At 43.7% G+C, this 20,415-nt stretch overlaps 1 pseudogene; it reads left to right on the top strand.

Moving 5' to 3' along the window:
• The window catches only part of LOC122130082, a 27,782-nt pseudogene extending 11,462 nt beyond the window's left edge, over positions 1-16,320 (top strand).
• Positions 16,321-20,415: the final 4,095 nt, after the last annotated feature.

Here is a 20,415-nt window from a genome sequence, read left to right as displayed (position 1 = left end):
GGTAAGAGGAAGGGGCGGGGGGAGGGGGGGAGGGGGGCGGGTGGGGGGGGGGGGGTCTAGCCTTACTTATATTTCGCAAACATTGGGGTGCTATGTGCAGAGGATTACATGACTTTTTGAGTTCAAGTGTTTCGAAAACCCATTGGGGTGAGTCAATAAAGGGTTGATGACCTTTTGTTGGAAAAAAAATGGATTTTTAAAGAACTACGTGTTTCATAAAGAAAGCAGCAGAAACCCCCCGAAAGAAGGGGTCATGAAGCAAAAGAAAGAAGTTTGGTGGTTGAACTGATTTTTTTTTGTGGTGGGAAGGGCTTTGGAAAAGAGAAGTGTTGCATGAAACAGGCTCCTACCAGTGTAGTCGAGCGCAAGACCTTGCATGACAGGAAAACCAGCCATCTGTGTGTTACTGAATGCAATAGAAAGCACACATCTATGGTTGTCCACGTCCTTCCATAACAACATCACTGTTGCCATTTTCATCTAACAATGACCAGCCCAGATATTCAGCTATGGAGCTTCTTTGGTGTTTGACTTGAGAGGAGATACTAAAAAAAAAAAATCAATAAAATGGATCAAATTAATCTTTTACAGTTTTAGTGAATGTAGTTCCATAGAAATTAAACTTTACATTCCCCTGCATCAAAAATAATGGTGATAATGATGATGGTGTCTGTTTCATGATGATAATGATAATGGCGACTACTTTAACAATCCCCTGGGTGAAAAAAAAGCCTTAAAGCATTTCCTCTCACTCTCACTCCTGAAAGTGCCCGCCAAAGCTGCCGCTGGTGCTGGTCTCATCACTCCATCACTCCATCATCCATCATCCATCAACCATCACTTCATCATCCATCCTTTCAGTCATTTGCGGCTCCATTTTCCCGCCCACCCACTCCGCAGTGTGTGTGTGTTGGGGCAGAAGGAGATAATGGCCGCCTGTGTAGTGCATCCTAGAGTCTTGCTCACCTGGTCGCCGCCTCGCATTATAGGAGTGCTGACGCCGCACGATGGCATCCAATTACAGGATGCTCGGCGCTCCTGCATGGCCCCTGCTTCTCTTGTGTGTGTGTGTGTGTGTGTGTGTGTGTGTGAGTGAGTGAAGTGTGCCATGTACTTCTGCAGACTACATGGGACCTTCAGGAGTTAATGGCTCACCCAGAGTCATTAATCTATGAGCTGCCTCAGCAGAGACTGGGTCAGGTGCACGCAGACGCTAATGGCCCATGCATGGAGGCGTTGTTTGCTTTACAGTACAGCCCACACAGTGTGTGTGTGTGTGTGTGTGTGTGTGTGTGTGTGTGTGTGTGTGTGTGTGTGTGTGTGTGTGTGTGTGTGTGTGTGTGTGTGTGTGAGAGTGCTTTATAGAACAGCCCAGTCCTTTATGGCTGTAAAGGGCATTTGGGCATTCTGTGTAGGCATGGAGGATTTGTTTGCTTTGAATGTGTAAAAGCAACTGGAATGCATTAAACTGAAGTGAAGGTGTTGGGTTGGGTTGGGTGGGGTGGGGTGGGGTGGGGGGGTGGTGTAGCAGGGGAGTTTCCAGCCCTGTTCTTGGAGCACACGCGTTCTCAGGATTCCACTGCAGGAATTGTGGACGTCTGAAAATGATTTTCCATGGTTTCTTGAAATTGTAAACTTTTTTTTTTTTTTTTCTCATTCGTCTGTTTCTGTTTATGTGTCAACTCAATCGAATGCGTGTTCTGTCATTTACGTTGAATTACATTAACGTTTATTTTTTAAACAAAATTGACCGCAGACGTCCTGGGTCTTTGTCCGGAGGGTGCAAGTCAAGGATCTACAAGAGAAGGATGAGAAAGAACCTCTTCAAAACTCTTAAAAAGAACCTCTTCAAAACTCTTAAAAAGACCTCTTCAAAACTCTTTAGAAAAACTCTTAAAAAATAACCCCATACTCTTTCCAACGTGTCTTGTCTTGTCTTCATCCTCCCAATGTGTGTTCACCCTGTCCTGTCTGGTTAATGCCATGTTGATGTGTTTGTCATCCAGACATGCAGAAGCCCCAAGTGGGTAGTGTCACTGTCTCCGACGTGTCGTGGGACAGCTTCCTGGTGTCCTGGACTTTGGAACGGGGCGTCTTTGACAGCTTTCTGATCGAGGTTAAGTCCGAGGGCGGTGAGGAGACGCACAACCTCACCGTGTCGGGCGACGTGTACAGCCAGGCCATCACAGGCCTGCTCCCTGACACCCTGTACAGGGTCATCCTCTATGGCTTCCATAGGGGCGCCCTCCTAGAGCCTGTCTTTGCCGAGGCCACTACAGGTACACACGTTCAGTGAGCCGTTCGTCACTTTAGCCGTCTCTTTCTCTGTTTCTTGCTTTCTTTCTTTCGCTTTCGTCATACCTCTGTTTTCCACACGCTCCAGCTAATTCTCAAGCCGCGTTTCTTTTCACTGTCACCATTGTGTCGATGCTGAGCTTAAGGCACTCACAGCATGTTGCATGGAAATATGAGCAGCTAGCCTCCCACATCTGCACTAGCGGTATGTGGCTAAGTATCATATCCACCCTGTTCTGTTAGTATTTTCCACCAAACCCTCCAGTGACCTTAATATTTATAACCCTCTGGTGCAGGGATTGCCCAGAAAATGAGATACAACTAGAGAGAAAATATATGAAATATATAAATGGAGAATATATGGAAAATATATGGCCTTTTCATTTTGAGAAGCTGTTGTTGGTAATGTCAGAGGAGCTTAGCTTTGCCCTCTCTATCCATCTGCCTGTTGAGGCCTGTTGCTCTAATGCAAAACACCAGGACCACAACATCCACATCACAACGGTTATACATTCTCTTCTCTTACAATAAGACTGCAGGTGCAGCCATTGACTTCCTAAACAGATCAGTATTCACCTGATTAATGATTCATAAGTAAATACAAGACTCTCTTAGGTTGATCATTAAAGTTAGGACACGCAAACACACACACACACACATGAAAGAAGAAAGAAAGGAAACACAGACAGAAGATGTACTAACCCTGTGTTAAACCAAACACAAAGCTTTCTACACACTTAAAGACTCTCATCACTTACATTTCTGGCATCACAATATTCTCACATTGTCTATGTAACTGAATTAGAAACATTGGTATTCTGCCTTTCAAACGGCACTCAGTAGAGTGAATACCTCCGCCAAGGCCCATCAGTCCCCTTAAAGGGCCTATCTCCCCCTTAATGGCATACCTCTCCTTTAATAGCATACCTCCCCTTTAATGGCCTATCTCACAATGTTAGCGAAAGTAAAACTAAAGTCTTGCGGACCCCCTTGAGTCCAATCCACTCCATTTAATGGGTTCCTCCTTGGCCAATGCTACACAACCGACCAACAAACAAACAAACAAACAAACAAACAAACAAAAAAACAAACAAACAGACAGACAGACAAACAAACAAACAGACAAACAAACAGACAGGGGTGAAAACATAACCCCATTTGTGGAGGTAATGTCCAATAAAAATGCAAGACATTATTTCAATATGTGGGGGGTGGGAAAAACGGGTAAATATTCTGTGCAGCACAACACAAAGCAGAGCACCTGGTCACCCTATCCTACAGTGATGTACTGAAATTATATTGCAAGAACTTTGGTTGTAAATCGACTATATCCTGTATATATATATATATATATGCAGCAGTGGAAAGGACATGGCCTTGTGTGGAGTGAGTGTTGGGAGGAAGTGACCCTGAGGAGTTTTTGTCATTTCTGGTCGGGGATCTCCTCAGTATGCACGCCCCGTGTCCAACCTCTAGACTACTGCTCCTCATTCTCAGGCTCACATTCACACATTTTCTTGGCATTAGCCAGCCAGAGACCGCAGGGGCCACAGCCATAGACCCACCCTGCATGCTAATGGCCAAAGACGCACAATCCCTCAGTGCAGAAGTGAGCCCAGTCCCAATTTCTACTGTTTACATTTACATTTAGTCATTTAGCAGACGCTTTTGTCCAAAGCGACGTACAAGGGAGAGAACAGTCAAGCTAAGAGCAATAAAAAAGCATGGTGTAACAATAAATACTACTTTACATGAGAATTAGAAAAACAACGACCTAGAAAAAAGGAAAAAGAAGTGCAGGAATGTAACTGCTGAAGTGCAAGTTAAGCGCTAGTCAGGTGCCAGTTAGGAGGGGAGGTGCTCTCTGAAGAGTTGGGTCTTCAAAAGCTTCTTGAAGGTAGAGAGGTAGAGAGGGACGCCCCTGCTCTGGTAGTACTAGGCAGTTCGTTCCACCAATTGCTACTGTAAACCCCAAAAGTCCATGGAAAAGCGTGTATGCCGTCGTCTGACTCAAGCTGCTGAGCAAGTCACCCCAGCAGAGCACAGAACAGCAGTAACAAGCCCCCAGTATGCCTTAGAAGGGTGATTGGTGCTCACTGAAACCAGCTGAGGACACAGAATATAATCTAAGTTTTCAAAAAAAAAAAAGCAGCAAGGAAACACATAGCGAGCGAGTGGTAATGCCTGTGATGAGATTAGGGACAGTAATAACACGTATCAGCGCTGGACGTTTTGGCTCTGGACGTTTTGCTGCTGCAGTATGACACACCGAGCGGTTCCCTTACGCCCCGAGGAGCGCTGGATCTCCAGGTTAGCTGGCGCCACCGTGGTTCCTCGGGCCAACAACAGACGCCCCTTTGTGTGAGCAGATTGAGTTAGCTGGGGCCAGTTTGGAGAAAAGTGATCCCTGACTACCACATGTTAGCACTCCTGAAGTATCAGGACCCCCCATCCCCACACCACCCCTTCCTCCACTAACAAAGCATCTGAGCCCTAATGAAGAATGACAGCTAAGCGGGGACCCCGCCACTCTGGTTCTTATTTCCACCACTTACGCAGACAACAAACGCCTTTGTCAGGCCTCGTCATATACTGTCATCAGGGAAGAGAAATAGCAAGAGAGGGGAAAAAAAAGACATAAAGAACGATTGAAGGGTATGGGTTAGATCGTCGCTCAGAAGTGGCATATGAAAGAGTCACAAGTGTTTGTTTAGTTTGAGAGCTTTGACAAAGGCTGCGTTGTTTTATGAAGACACTTCCCCCCGCCCGTCCAGACCACTTGAAAATCTCGCTGCTGGCCTCTCCAGCCAACCACTCTTCCGTTCTTCTGGAAGCTTCCTGACTTAATTAGGGTGGAGTGCAGTCGGAACATGAACCCATCTCCTCAGCCCAGAGCACTTTCTCCGACACAACTCCACACTATTCTGCCGCTTCAGCGCCGCTGGTTATTACCGGTCCTTGGCAATTGACCTGTAAACAGTGTCTCCCACTGTCGAGCATGTCATTATAACCTGTGGGCTATAACTGAGCAAACACATTTATGTCATAATGGAATAATCAGGAAAATATCAACCAGAAACTTAATAGCAGGGAATGAACGTCATAAATATTATGAGATGTCTTTCGTGACAACAGTGTGGGAAATGAAACTGCTGGAGGGAATTTTATAATCAGCGGTGTTTATTTCTCCATCAGTAGTCAAATATTTAATTTAATAAGTTTCACTACTCTCTCAGAGGCATATGTGAAAACACCTATATGGAGGGAAAATACTGACATTACACAATGGTGAAGAGTATATTTCAAACTAACCACTGACTGTTTCTCTCTAACCAAGATACACACTGACTGTTATCTTTTCCAATATTGTTTCTAACCTCCTGAAAGGCATTGAATGGATTTTTAGAGCACCTGCCATCTAACAGAGTCTGGTGAGCATGCTGAAGAATGGTATAGAAGTCTAATGCTATTGGCCTCCAACATAGACCTCAATCTCGCCTTGCTGACTAAAAATCAGATGAAGCATCGAATCAGCATTGATTTTCTTTGCACCATTCCTCTTGCGTAGCTTCTTGTACCTTCATAACTGCACTCCGAGTTCGTTTTGGAGTCCACAGCGGAGGAGAAAACTTGTTGTACTCTTGTCACCCAGAGCTGGAGCCAGAGGTGGAGCACCTGTTTGTGTCTGACGTCACCCCTACGAGCTTTAAACTGGCCTGGAGCGCCCCGGAGGACGTCTTTGATAGCTTTGTCATTAGAGTTACCGACGAGTCGACTGGTTCGCTAGAAGAGTTCACTGTGTCCAGCGACGAGAGGACTCAGGTGTTCTCAGATCTTTTGGAGGACACAGACTACCAAATTGAGCTCTTTGGAGTCATTTTGGAACGTCGCTTCCCACCCCTTTCTGGTGCAGCTAAAACAGGTATTCACTTTTCCCTTTGTTTCTGCGCCATCAATGAACGCACCGCAAGCTGGTGGACAGAACCATAACAACACTTAGCTTTTAATTTAGCAATTCCATATTCCACTTTCATCTATGAAATCAACTTTACCCAATACTTCTCTACTTCAAAAAAAATGTCCAGTTAGTGCTAACATGACATCTGTGTCTTGTCTTCAGTGTTCTAACAAAACGGTCTCAAGAAGACATTTTCTGCTCAATATGTTCAAAAAAGCCTTACATCTGTTTTACGTTGTGCCAAAGAGACGAACCAACATGTGTGTCCAGATAGAAATCTGTCTGAACGTCTTATGACTGTCTGTGTGTCCAGTCCGCATTCGCTCCTGGGTGTTCTCCTGTGGATGCGGTCCAAAACTGCATCACCTTGAGCAGCTCCCAGTTGTCATTAGCAACAGATCAGTCCTGTCCTAAACTGTTTGCTGATGCAATCAGGGAACTGCTCAGGAGATTCATGTTCCAACATTTTTCTGCTTTCTCGTGTCTTTGTTCAGTATTTGTCCTGTCCCTTTTTGGGTTGTTTCTGTTTGTCCAGTTGACCTGCAGTTAATGTTTTTTGGATGGTTAGCCAAGCTTTTAGGTTTGTGTGTGTGTGTGTGTGTATATGTGTGTGTGTGTGTGTTTGTGTGTGTGTATGTGTGTGTGTGTGTGTGTGTGTGTGTGTATACGTGTACTTCCAGCATTGTGTGTGTGTCTCTGTCCCCTATTAGAATGGCTCATGACTCTTGATGTTGCATGCGTGGCCATTGTGTTCCAGTAATGGGGGCGAGTTAAAATCCTCCACTGTCTGTCACGCAAGGGTCCAAGACACGGCTCAGCACTAAGGCCTTGAGTCATGGCCCCTTTTGTGTGTGTCCTCCATTTAAGATGGAACCATTGTAACCACAGCTCTCTCACCTCTGATATTCTTTTTTCTTTCTTTTACACAATAATACTTAAATGGGATGATTGTTTGCTTTACTCTTTGTAGCAGGTCAGTCTTGCAGACAGACAACCCGACAGAGCTGGCTCTTAATGTTGACAGTCGCCTACATTCACTAATGGGTTACCTCTTGCTTGTTCTCTCCTTGTCTCCGACTCCTCTGCAGGCTTAGGAATGCCGAAGGGCATCCGTTTCTCTGACGTCACCGACACCTCTGCCACGGTCCACTGGAGTGTGCCCCGCGCCCGCGTGGGCAGTTACCGGGTGTCCTATGTGCCCGTACAGGGAGGTGAGAGCCCGAGAGCCCGTGTACTCAGCCTACGCTTTGGTGACGCCTTATAGCAACCATCGCTTTGGTGACGCCTTATAGCAACCATCGGCTTATTTCACATTTCAAGGCAGCCGTGTTGATTTGTATGTCTTCATTTATGTTAAGCTTTCATGATGTGGATATTAATCATTTTATTTAAAACATTTATTTCTGATGGAAAAATGTATTTCTAATAGAAATCTTCAAAATATATATAAAATAGATACAAAAATATATATCAAATATAATTGACTTAAAGTAGTTATCTTTCTTGCGCAAGTGTTGCGTAAACTAAATTGTGGTCCTTGGCTATGGATTGAGTGATCATTCCCCACAACTCAACAGCTTTGGCAGCGTTTCAGTGCAGTCCAGCAGCAGGTTTTCTAATGACTGAGTCAGATACCTGCAGATGTACTCATCGGAAACCGTTTAAGGATGTCATTCATCACTAGCGTCTGGCATTCCTCTCCTAGACGTCCCCTGTCTTCGAGTCTCTTCAGAACATGTGCATTGCTAACAGGGGGGTCGCGACAGGGGAAGTGAAGCAGGCGATTGCCTGGGGCCTCCAGCTGGAAGGTGGCCCCCAAGGACAGCTGCCTTCGTTAGTCCACAGCAATGGCAATTCTGTGAGAACCCCCTTGAAATCTATGATTTCGTGCAGCAGTCTACAATTACATGTCCAGAAATCTCCTACGGCATCCCCAAACCATTAGCTTGCTAGGAGCTTCGTAATTAGGCTATAGTGTAGCAACATTGTGAAAGATAACTACCTGTTATATTACTTGAAATGAGAGTGCAGGTTCACAATGTTGTGGCTGTAACATTGACTGAAGTAGGAATGGCAACGGTTACATTTCCCCTGCAGATTTGTCAATCCTAACAACAACTAGATAATTGTAACAACAACTTAATAATAATGACTGACCACTTTGTAGCTTGCGAGGTGTTTTGTAAGGAGTTTGCACTGACTGCTAGGGTTATTTGTTTTTAATAACCAGTTTTTAATGTGTAGACAGCAGATATTTTTTAAATGTGTAGACTGCAGATATTGTATGTAATGTGGCAAAATAACAGAACACATGTCCATCCCTGACCAAAGATGGACAGTTCACTTCACTTGGTCCCCAGGCGCTACAAGCTGCCCACTGCTCCTGGGGGGTCCTTGAGGAAGGACAGTCCAGGATGGGGAAAAAGCAGAAACTAAATTCACTGCGATCTCAGGCTTACCTGTGTGTGTGTGTGTGTGTGTGTCCTGTGTCGCCTCCATATATGCACGTGTGTGTTCCAGTGTGTCGTGTGTGCCATTAAAAACCTGACAAAGGTCTTAATTATTGTATGGCAGTGTATAAAGCTTTAGCACACCCTAGTGTGTAGCCAAGGCTGTGGATTAAGAATTTCATGAAGATCTCAAAAATAGTTCCATTGGTAGACGTGAACAGTGCTGGCATTAGTTCTCTAAATCAATAGAAGTTAAAAAATAAATCTGTTTTCAAAGTTAGCAGACCAAATACAACTATACTCTTTTCTCTGAAAGAAGTCTCTTAATGCATTCTTCAAGTAGATCTACATGTCTTCACGGATAAACCTAGTAAAGAAGGTTACGATCACTTTATCCCTATAAGAAGATATCAAAATATCTTCTTACATTATTCTGTATATGTAATTTTTACAACTTTATTTAATCCAACTCTTGCTTTGCTTATTATGTATACATGCACAGACCTGCCAGTCATTACATTAAATCTAGTATGCACTTTATTCAGTATTCAAAATAAAAGTTTCACTTGAATAGATACCCTTTGTAGATGTGTAGACGATTGGGGTCAGGTGGTAGAGTTTTGAGGGCCCATAGCCAGACATTTTAGCTTGGGACTCCCAGAATCCCTTGATCCGCCCCTGATTGCTAAACCAGTACTGCCCCCTTGTGGATCTTTGGCATTGTCATAGATTTTGTGTTTCAGTCAACTCAACCACTGTGTTCGGTATTGAGTGTTCTTTATAAAAAAGATACAAAAATATTTTTCTGGTGATATAGTCATGGCCTGATTAACCACTTGATTTATCCTGATTAGTCATGTCTTAAACTGAGTACATCCCCACCTCAGATATGAACAGTCAAACAATGGACCCTGGACAATGGACGACATGGACATATATATATATATATATATATATATATATATATATATATATATTAGCTACATTTCTAGGCAACACATGGAGGGCATAACTAAAATCATCTCCATTTTATAGTATTTTCCCCTTATTTAGCCAGTTAACTTCAAACTGCCAGAGAGTCTCTTGGTGGAGATAAAAGCGTCTGCTAAATGACTAAATGTGAATGTGAATGTAATGTAAATGAGAGTGTCTTGGTGCAGTAGTGGTGTTGAAGGGGGGTTGTCCTTGTGCTAAGTGTGTCTGACTGGAAAATCTCTTGTGTCCTGCTCTCTGGTGGCGTGACAGGAAGCCCCGTGACTGTGACTGTGGACGGAGCAGAGTCTCAGACCGTCCTGCCCAACTTGACCCCCGGGGTCACGTACCAGGTGACCGTCATCGCCGTCAAAGGCCTGGAGGAGAGCGAGCCCGGCTCCGACGCGGTCTCCACTGGTGAGCATCAGCTCAGTGTCTGCCTAAAGCCCCTCTGTCTGCCGTGTTTTTAACAGCCAAAAGTGCAGCTATTACACATGCAGATCCAGCTTGATATGATTTCCTCATTTTAAATGGACTGCTTTAGTATCTGCCAAAGTAGAAAGGCCTAACATGTGTGTGTGTGTGTGTGCGCGTGTGCATGCGTGCATCCGTGTGTGTGTGTGTGTGTGTGTGTGTGTGTGTGTGTGTGTGTGTGTGTGTGCGTGTGTGTGTGTGTGTGTAACTCTTTCCCATGATTAAGCTCTGGATAAGCCCAGAGGCCTGATGGCAGTGAACATCACAGACACAGAGGCTCTGCTCCTGTGGCAGCCTGCCATCGCCACTGTAGACGGTTACGTCATCACCTACAGCGCCGACACAGGTACCCACAGCACAACACTGCCCTCTAGTGGCAGACACTGGCCACATGTTGCCTTTGGGTGTATTCCATTACGGTGACACTATGCCTGCCAGAAAGAAAGAAATTAGTACATAAATATATAATGAATAAATGAATAAAAGAAGGAGGCTGTATTAAATTGCAGTGCTGTGATATCCCTCTTGTTAGTATGTCTTCAAAGGCTTCATAAGTTATTATTATTATTGTCATTTTAGTGAGCAGAACTGTAACGTGTTTCTGTCACCCTGTCACCCATGTGTAGTCGGCCCGGTGATGGAGCGAGTGTCCGGCAACACTGTGGAATTCGAGATGACCGCCCTGACCCCAGCCACCCACTACACGGTCAAAGTCTACGCCGTGCGCGACTCTGCCAAGAGTGCCGCCACCACCACGGAGTTCACCACGGGTAGGCCTATCTCCACACACACACATTTACATTTACATTTAGTCATTTAGCAGACGCTTTTGTCCAAAGCGACGTACAAGGGAGAGAATATTCAAGCTACGAGCAATAGAACCTGGTGTAACAATAAATAAATACCACTTTACATTAGAAATATAACAAAATGAAATAAAAAGAAAGAAAGAGTGCAGAAGTGTAACTGCTGTAATTGCAAGTTACGCACTAGTCGAAGTGCCAGTTAGGACGGGAAGTGCTCTCTGAAGAGTTGGGTGCTCTCTGAGAGGGAGGGGCTGTTTAGAAGCTCTGTCAGCCTTCTACTGGCCAGAGTACTCGTAAGACCATAAACATATAGGGTGCTAGGACCTTGGAGCCAAAGCCACAGAGGAGGGAAGGCCACAGAACAACAGTGTGGGCAAGACACAACAGAACCTGACACTGCATGCATGTCAGCTCATTCTCTCTCTCTTTCTCTCTCTCTCTCTCTCTCTCTCTCTCTTTCTCTCTCTTTCTCCCTTGCTGCTCTCTCTCTCTCTCTCTCTCCCTCTCTCTTGCTCCTCTCTCTCTTTCTCTCTCTATCAATTAAAATTAAAATGATAAGAAGCTTTATTGGCATGACCATAACGTTCTACAATATTGCCAAAGCATTTGGGTTGGGTGTATAATATGTGATTATATACACAATACAGCCATACACAAGATACATCAGAAGGGGAAACAATAATAAAAATACATAATAATCATCATCATCAAGGGAGTCGGATATTATATTAACAACAATAACAAACATGAATATGAACAGACATGAATTTAATGAATATATGGGCTGTCCCTCCATTTATGGCAGGAAGTCACATATTGTGCAGGCATTCCTCATTTTCTCCGAAGAGGTATGAAAGCCTCTCCTCACTGCTCGCCAGCAGGAAATAGGGGAAGACTTCACCAATCTTTTTAAAATAGTTTTGCCTATTGTCCTCATATTTTGTGCACTGTGTCAGGAAGTGTAGCTCTCTCTAGTGTGGTCCCTCCCTCGCTCTCTCTCTCTCTCTCTCTCTCTGTCTCCATTTTCTTGGAAGTTCTCTCTCTCTCTCTCTCTCACTCTCTCTCTCTCTCTCTCACTCTATTTTCTTGTAAGTGCTTACATCCACTTCCTTCAACCAATTTCCCCACAGGCTACTCAAATAAGGCAGTCACTATGGAAAACCCACACACTTTGTTGTGCTAAATTGTGCTAACATCACAGAACAGCACTGTTCTAAGATCAGCGAAGGCATGCCACCAGGACCTGCACTAATAGGTTCCCTTCACCAGGACCTCCTGCACTAATAGGTTCCCTTCACCAGGACCTCCTGCACTAATAGGTTCCCTTCACCAGGACCTGCTGCACTTATAGGTTCCCTTCACTAAGACCTGCACTAATAGGCTCCCTTCTTGCCTTCAGATGTGGACGCCCCCCAGGACCTGTCGGCCAGTAACATCCAGACGGAGAGCGCCATGCTGACCTGGAAGCCCCCGCGCGCTGACATCAGTGGCTACATCCTCAGCTTCGAGACTGTCCAAGGCACAGTCAGAGTAAGTGCTCTGCCCTTCCTGGCACGGGTTAAAGAAAAACAGTTACAATATGCAAACAAGGACCTCCAACACACATGCTTGCAGACATACACACAGCCATCTTCCAACCCCTCTCAATGAAGGTGAGGGACTGGATTTTTTGTTGTTTAAAAAAAATCCTTTGAAGTACAGAATGCAACAACACGGATCCAGTCTTTGTAGAAGAATGTAGTGTTAGCAGACATAAAGACAGATGGATGAAACTGATTCATACACACACTTTTCTCAATCCTGAAAATACCCAAAAGGGAGATGACTCTTGTTTCAGCCTGTTGAAAAGATGGAAATAGAGCGTGTGCGTGCTAGGGGGTTCATGAGTCATGTGTCTATTTCAGGAAGTGGTGCTCAGCCCCACGGCCACCTCGTACAGCATGTCCCAGCTCAGCGCCTCCACCGTCTACAACGTCGAACTGCAAGCGCTCGCCGGGCCCAAGAGGAGCAGAGTCATCACCACCGTCTTCACCACCAGTGAGCTCCTCACCACCGTCTCTCTTAAACCATCTCTCACTCATTCACTCATTCATTCATTCAGGCATTCATTAATTCACTGATTCATTCAATCATTCATTCACTCACTCACTCACTCACTCACTCACTCATTAATTCATTAATTGACTAATTCATTCAATCATTCACTCACTCACTCATTCATGTATTCACTCATTCATGTATTCACTAATTCATTCAATCATTCACTCACTCACTCACTCACTCACTCACTCACGCATTAATTCATTAATTGACTAATTCATTCAATCATTCACTCACTCACTCATTCATGTATTCACTCATTCATGTATTCACTAATTCATTCAATCATTCACTCACTCACTCACTCATTAATTCACTAATTCATTCAATCATTCACGCACTCACTCACTCATTCATTCATTCATTCATTCATTCATTCATTCATTTATTCATTTACTCATTCACTCATTCATTCATTCATTCATTCATCCATCCATCCATCCATCGCTGCCTCACTCTCTCAGTCTCGTATTGCACAGTCACTCCCCCAGTCCTCTGTGTTTGCAGTGGCATAACTCAGTGATCCTCTGCTCCGCTGTGTTTGTGTTTGTGTAGTCGGAGTCCTGTACAAACACCCTAAGGACTGCTCCCAGGCCCTGCTGAATGGAGAGTCCAGCTCCGGCATCTACACCGTCTACCTGCGGGGGGATGAGAGCCAGCCTCTGCAGGTCTACTGTGATATGACCACTGATGGCGGTGGCTGGATTGTGAGTAAATACATTATACTTAGAAATGAAGAAAATGAAATTAATGGGTGTAAAGAGTTTTTTTTATTAAATACTTATATTTTTATGATATATTTTTCAATGTATAGTCACTATACTATATGTATACTCACACATATGTGTATATGTACTGTATATATGTATTCACATGGCCATTCTGACAGGGGATTAGGTGACATACTTTCTAGAATATGTGCATTACATAACTAGTAATTAAGCTGACATGTTGGCGTCTTTTGTGTCTTGAAGGTCTTCGTGAGACGCCAGAGTGGAAAGGTGGAATTCTTCCGTAACTGGAGGAACTACACCGCTGGCTTTGGGGATCTAAATGACGAGTTCTGGTTGGGTACGTGCTCACTGTCAAAGCACCACTGTGCAACAACAGCTTCCCATGCTGGTTTGTTTAGTTGTATGTAGGGAGGAGGTACGTAAGGAGGAGGTTATGTTTATTATGTCCCGATGTAAGAAATGTGCGAGAACACAGCGGTTGTGAAGACAAAACATATAGGGTTGCATGGGGCCAATTTGTGTCGTGTGGGAATACACAGAAATACACTGCAACCATTTGCAATAGTGCATCAGACTGACATTCCACTTTTCTTGCAGGTCTCTCAAATCTGCACAAGATTACTTCAACTGGGCAGTATGAGCTTCGCGTGGACCTCCAAGACAAGGGCGAGGCCGTTTACGCTCAGTACGACAAGTTTTCCGTGTCGGAACCTCGCAGCCGCTACAAGGTGCACGTGGGTGGCTACAGCGGCACTGCAGGTACAGTCACAGTCACAGTCACAGTCACAGTCACAGTCACAGTCACAGTCACAGTCACAGTCACAGCTGCATACAGGACCACTGCTGTCACACTGCAGGACACTTGCTCAGCAGTATCATGTAGCAGTGGCCCGCGTCACAGAAAGCTGTAAAGCCCGTTTCAGCGAGGGTCTATTGAGTGTTCCACTTTGTCGCAGGGCGAGGTGTGTGTTGAAGCTATTGACACAGACAAAGGTAGATGCGTCTTGCGCAACTGCTCTGTTAACTGTGTTGTTGCTCAACGACATATCGGCCTGACAGACGAGATGATGGATGAGAGTAAATCGCTTAAAAAGAATCTCTTCTGTTTATTCAGTCAGCGACATTGCTGAGGGACTATGAGGAGGTCTGATTACTAAAACACAGTACACTGAGTAAAATGACCTAAAAGAGGAATATGTGCTCATTCATTATATTATTAAAGAGGATAATGTGTTCCAAGCGCGGCCTTTCTATAATTCCCGGGGCCTTCTGTTCGGGATCCCTGAATGTCATTTCTGTCTGTGAATGGCTTTTGTACGCAACCTCTCCAGAGATTATGGTTTGTCAATATCTCTTTCTATCTTCAGGCGATTCAATGACCTACCATCATGGCCGGCCCTTCTCCACTTATGACAATGACAATGATATCGCTGTCACCAACTGTGCCCTGTCCTACAAGGGTGCCTTCTGGTATAAGAACTGCCACCGTGTGAACATCATGGGCAGATATGGAGATAACAGCCACAGCAAGGTACGAACATGAGCCTAATTTGACAGTGATCTGATCAAACATTTTGGGTGGGGTTCAAATTTTGGTTTGTTAAAAAAAGTGTCAAAAGAAGTTGAAATGATGTGCACTTCAATGTGAAGCTATTGTGTTTGTTCTGTGCAGTTCAATGTAAAGCTGCTGTGTTTTGTTCTGTGCAGTTCAATGTAAAGCTGTTGTGTTTGTTCTGCTTGTCAGGGTGTGAACTGGTTCCACTGGAAGGGGCACGAGCACTCCGTTGAGTTTGCTGAGATGAAGATCCGGCCGGCCAACTTCAGGAATTTTGAGGGCAGAAGAAAACGATCATAAATGACCACACCCATCTCTCCCCACTGCCCCCCCCCCCCCCTCTGACCCACCCCCTGACCCCCCTCTGCCCTTACTGAGTCAGTTTCACCCCCTTCAGCTACCAAAGCCACTGCCCTGAGCCCGGCCGCCTCTCTCCATCTCTCTCTCTCTCTCCATCTCTCTCTCTCTCTCTCTCTCTCTCTCCATAGGTCTGTAGTCTCTCCCATTCTTTTTATATTCTCTCATTTTACATCCTAAGCCAGAGCCCTTCAAAGTGTCCAGGAGCTCGCGGTTGTGTGCGCTGTGAATGCTGTCACCATCTGACTTACTGAAATATGGACTTCAAGTGCATGGTCTGGCTACACGACACCGTTCCTATGCAACCAATGTGGACACCAAAGACAGTGATACCTACTGATTGAACAAAAATGTGACAACATAACTACGCACATCCCAACCGCTCAACTAACAGAGAGGTGACAGAGAGTCTGGCTTGGAGCTTGTACTTATCACACCTTCACACACCACGTTCTCGGTTTCCACACGACATACTGTGACAGTTTTGATATCGGTTACCTACCCTGCAGAGAGGGCAGGCCGTTTGTTTGTGCGTGATATCATGTAGTTTTTGGTGCCTCTTCACAAATTCTCGACAGGAAATCTCACCATTTTTACTAAACTCCTAATCTACACCTGGGGACACCAGGGGGTGGGGGGAGGTTGGGGAGGTTGGGGGGGGGGGGGGAGAGAGAGTGAACTACATCCCTGGAACACAATGAGTTTACTCTAGAGAAATGATAGGCTTAAATCTAAAGATCCAGCACGTCACGTGGAGAGGCTCCAGAGAGTCTAGTCTGTGTTAGTCTTTGTGTGACATTTCCCCGTGAACCGCCCCTCCTGCCCCTCCTGCCCCTCCTATGTCCCTCCTCCACCACATTTTCAGTCTGAAAAAAAAAAGACAAAAAAACATAACAGCAAACGTATATTAAGGAACCTTCTTGTCAACTGCCCCAGCAAGTTAGCAGGCATGCCATGCACGCCAGATCTCCTATTTGACATGTTTCTGATTGTTTTAGGCTGTGCAGGCACTGTGCAATGAACATACTGTGTAAAATATGCATTTGGGTTAGAGTTTCACGCCCTACCCTATCACATTTTAAAGTTAGAACGCATAGAGGGACAAAAGACAGATAGATTTTTTTTTTAAGTTTTCTAAATAGTTTGAGGCAGGACCTATCGTTCAATATATAATAATTACTGAATTTGAAAGATATCATCAACAAGGAAATATAAGAAAACAGGAAGTCAGAGAGGAATATTGTGGCAAATGATACTGAGGAATGGACATTTACTTCTTGAAATGGCCATTTGCATTTAAATCAGTATTGTGCGTTCGTGTGAAGCACTGTACGAAGATTTAGTCGAGTTACAAATTGTCTTTATTGTCAAATCCACAGCCTCCCCACAGTGTTCTTCCCTGCTGTGCCAGTAGCCATTAAAACCACTGACCCTATGGAATACCTGTGTAAATTAAGTTTCTTGTTTGGTATTGGAATTTGTTTGGTTGTTTGTTTGTTTGTTTTTTTTTTTAAATCTGGGTGAACAACAGGTGTTTCTTTGTAACCCCTATTACAATAAAACAAATTTTGTTTACAAAAAATATTGTTTGGATATTGTATGGCAGTATAATATTGACAGTGTAATATTTCGACTAGCAAATGACCAAGCCCTTTTTGGTAGCAGCCTACAGAGGTGTGTGATATTACATCTGACTAGCTACGTAACTCACACAGCTTACATTGCATGCATCAGAAAACAAGCAGTCTATTCAATGACTTATTGTTTAATGTACATACTATTTAAGGATATCGTGTCTTTCAAAGTATAGCCAGTATTTCATCAAACACGGAGAGTTAAATATGGTTACTTAAATATACAGAACATTGCTTTTGCAAAATGTGTGTCTAGACACAAATACCAATGATTGTCTAGGGTTTGGTGTGCTGGTGAAGTTTACATTAAAGGTAGTTTCGACACTTCTGACAAAAGGCCCTGGTTCTGACGAATCAAATTGCACCCCTCCCTTGCTGTGTTGATTGACTGGAATTGTTTATGGCTCGGGGCCAAGACATTGTGTTCGTTTCCCATTCTTAGAACCAGGACAGTGTACGAACACCAGAGTTTTTTGAAAGCACACACTGCATGGACAGCTAGAGGACCATGAGGAGCAATTCACTGAATCTGACAAGAAGAGTATTACATTAGAATTGTGAACTACACCTTTAACTGAGGTATATCAAGGCACTTTGCTTACAGGCGCATGAGAGATTGTTTCCAACAATCTGATGTGACAAAGATGTTGGTAAACCTTGGAACATGTTGTAAGTCTCAGTCTTGAACGGGGTTGCCTAAGACTGTTTCAACCCTACACAATTACAACAACTAGTGTTTTTTTTCAAACGGTCGGTATGCAGCACATTGTAGCCTATGCCATGAAGTCACCCATCTTAGAAAAAGAATGCACACTCTGTATGGCTATTCAATTTACACTACGTACATAATATACATATTAATAAATAGACATTTGACATACAAGTTTTAAGAGTTACCCAATATATATATTTCATCTTATATTTCATTTTAAAAATGTTGCATTGTATCGCTATTTTACTCTTATGGTGCCATTTGGTAATAGGAGCAAAAACAGTGAAGTTGAACTGTTAATCTATCCCCTGGCAACCTAGTAACACCAACGGTAACCTAGGAACACTAACGGTAACCTAGTAACACTAAAGGTAACCTAGTAACACTAACGGGGAAACCAGTGGGAACTGGAGCCATGAGATTAAGATGTTTGAGAAGGGCAATGGGGACTTTCCCACCTTCATTAACAACATTATTCGGTTTTAGGCAGTGGTGGCAAGTAACTAAGTCAAGAACTGTTCTTAAGTATTGACATCGTATGCGACTTTATACTTCCACTCCGTTACATTTCAGAGAGAAATATGGTATTTTCTACTCCACTAAATTTTTTTTGACAGCTTTAGTTACTATTTCCTTTTAAGATTGAGATTTTGCACCATGGATATTATAACAAGCTTTTAAAATACATCACATTGATGGAACTAGTGGTTGCCAGCCCTTTTGACGACCTACAAAAAGCAGCGTGCAGTTGTTAAAGAAACTATTAGTATATTTTATCATGAATGTTTTAGGTAAAAGGCTTGTTCAAAATGTTGTGTGTAAAATGTGTGTAGGTCGGATTTTGGAAAACACTTAGTGAGTCAAGAATGTGAAACCAGATGCCTCACGTGATGTTTTTCTGACATAAGGAGAAAGCGGGTTGTAAATTGACTCGTTGCTAGGCAGAAGTAAAATTCAGCTGAACTGCACTTATCCTAAGTGTATCCCAGCATCCTGACTGTCATACTGTGTAAAGGATGGGAGAGAGAACCTGGTTAAGGTATCTGCTCTCCGCCGGACGCGACGTAAACAAGTCCAGTTCACTTCTATGTTGGGTGGTGTCTTTAATCTACTAACTAAAAGTTTAGGGTATTTTCCCTGACAGCAGTAGGGCTCACATCTCAGATGTCTATGAGTTGGTAACAGCTCCACCAAATTGTGATTTTTTTCCCCCTCTGAACTTCTTACATGGTTTCATTTCAATACATTTTCAAATGATCCAATATATCATAAGCTGAAAACGTTGTGTAGTTTTTCTTCTCTGATCTTCCATCAATCATCTGAACTTTCTCTCTGAACATGGTTTCATTTCAATACATTTTCAAATGATCCAATATATGATAAGCTGAAAACATTGTGTATCAGAACTGTGTTTTTTCTTCTGTGATCTCCCGTCAATCATCTCACGGCCCCTCCCACAGATGTATCTGGTGTGTCTGTCAATAAAACTATGTGAAGTAGTTCAATCTAGCTCCACCTCCGGCAGCTACCACAGCAGTAACATGCTGCTTGCACACTGAAGCTATAGTACTTATAATCTAATGATGTCCTATATAACTAGACGTGATATGATCGCCGCCCAAAGTGAGAGAACCCATGGAAGTCACCTGAAACCCATCTGAAATCAGGAGCCCCTGGGCACAAAAGCCTCCTGGGCCCTCCAACCTGTTGACTGGTCCCACTGGTTTATTGTTATCTCATTTAATTAGCCTGGTGTTTGTCTGCACTGTTTTCACCCATCCCTTGTTTTGTATAACCAACTATCCGTTTCCCCTGTTCAATTTCCAGGTGTATTTAAGCCTATTTAAGTTTAAGGAGGTGGGGTCACTGGCAAGGCATGTCGGGCCAGGAACAAGATGAACAGACACAGCTACTGCCTGTGGTATTAATCTCGTAAATCCTGCACAGTGGGCTATACGGGTGTCTTTAATTCAAATACATTACTATAGCTTATTGTGTCATGTGTTGGTGTAGTGTGAGTCCTGTAGGCAATCGACAGGTATAACAAATGTCACATGAGCACAGGGTGGTTAGACTGTGAGTTGCTTCTTGCTGTGTACACTGTGTCTGTGTCTGGGACGTGAAGGGCCCTGGAAACTTTCATGTCCAGGGGCCCTGGTTTTCATCATCTGATCATGCCCATTCTTTCACTGTGTGCCGATCATATTTTGAAAATATTTTAAATCTATAATTTATTTTTAATTCGTTTAAAAAGTCATTTATTTTTCTTTTACAATCATTATATGACCATTTATCAAATCGGATGTATACAAAAAATAACCTGACACACATTAGACCTTATAAGGATGCCATATAGCGGTCACATGTG

Source organism: Clupea harengus, unplaced genomic scaffold, assembly GCF_900700415.2.
Source record: "Clupea harengus unplaced genomic scaffold, Ch_v2.0.2, whole genome shotgun sequence".
Taxonomy (NCBI): Eukaryota; Metazoa; Chordata; class Actinopteri; order Clupeiformes; family Clupeidae; genus Clupea; species Clupea harengus.
The sequence above is the reverse complement of the archived record's forward strand: the minus strand, read 5'-3'. Positions and strand labels throughout refer to the sequence as shown.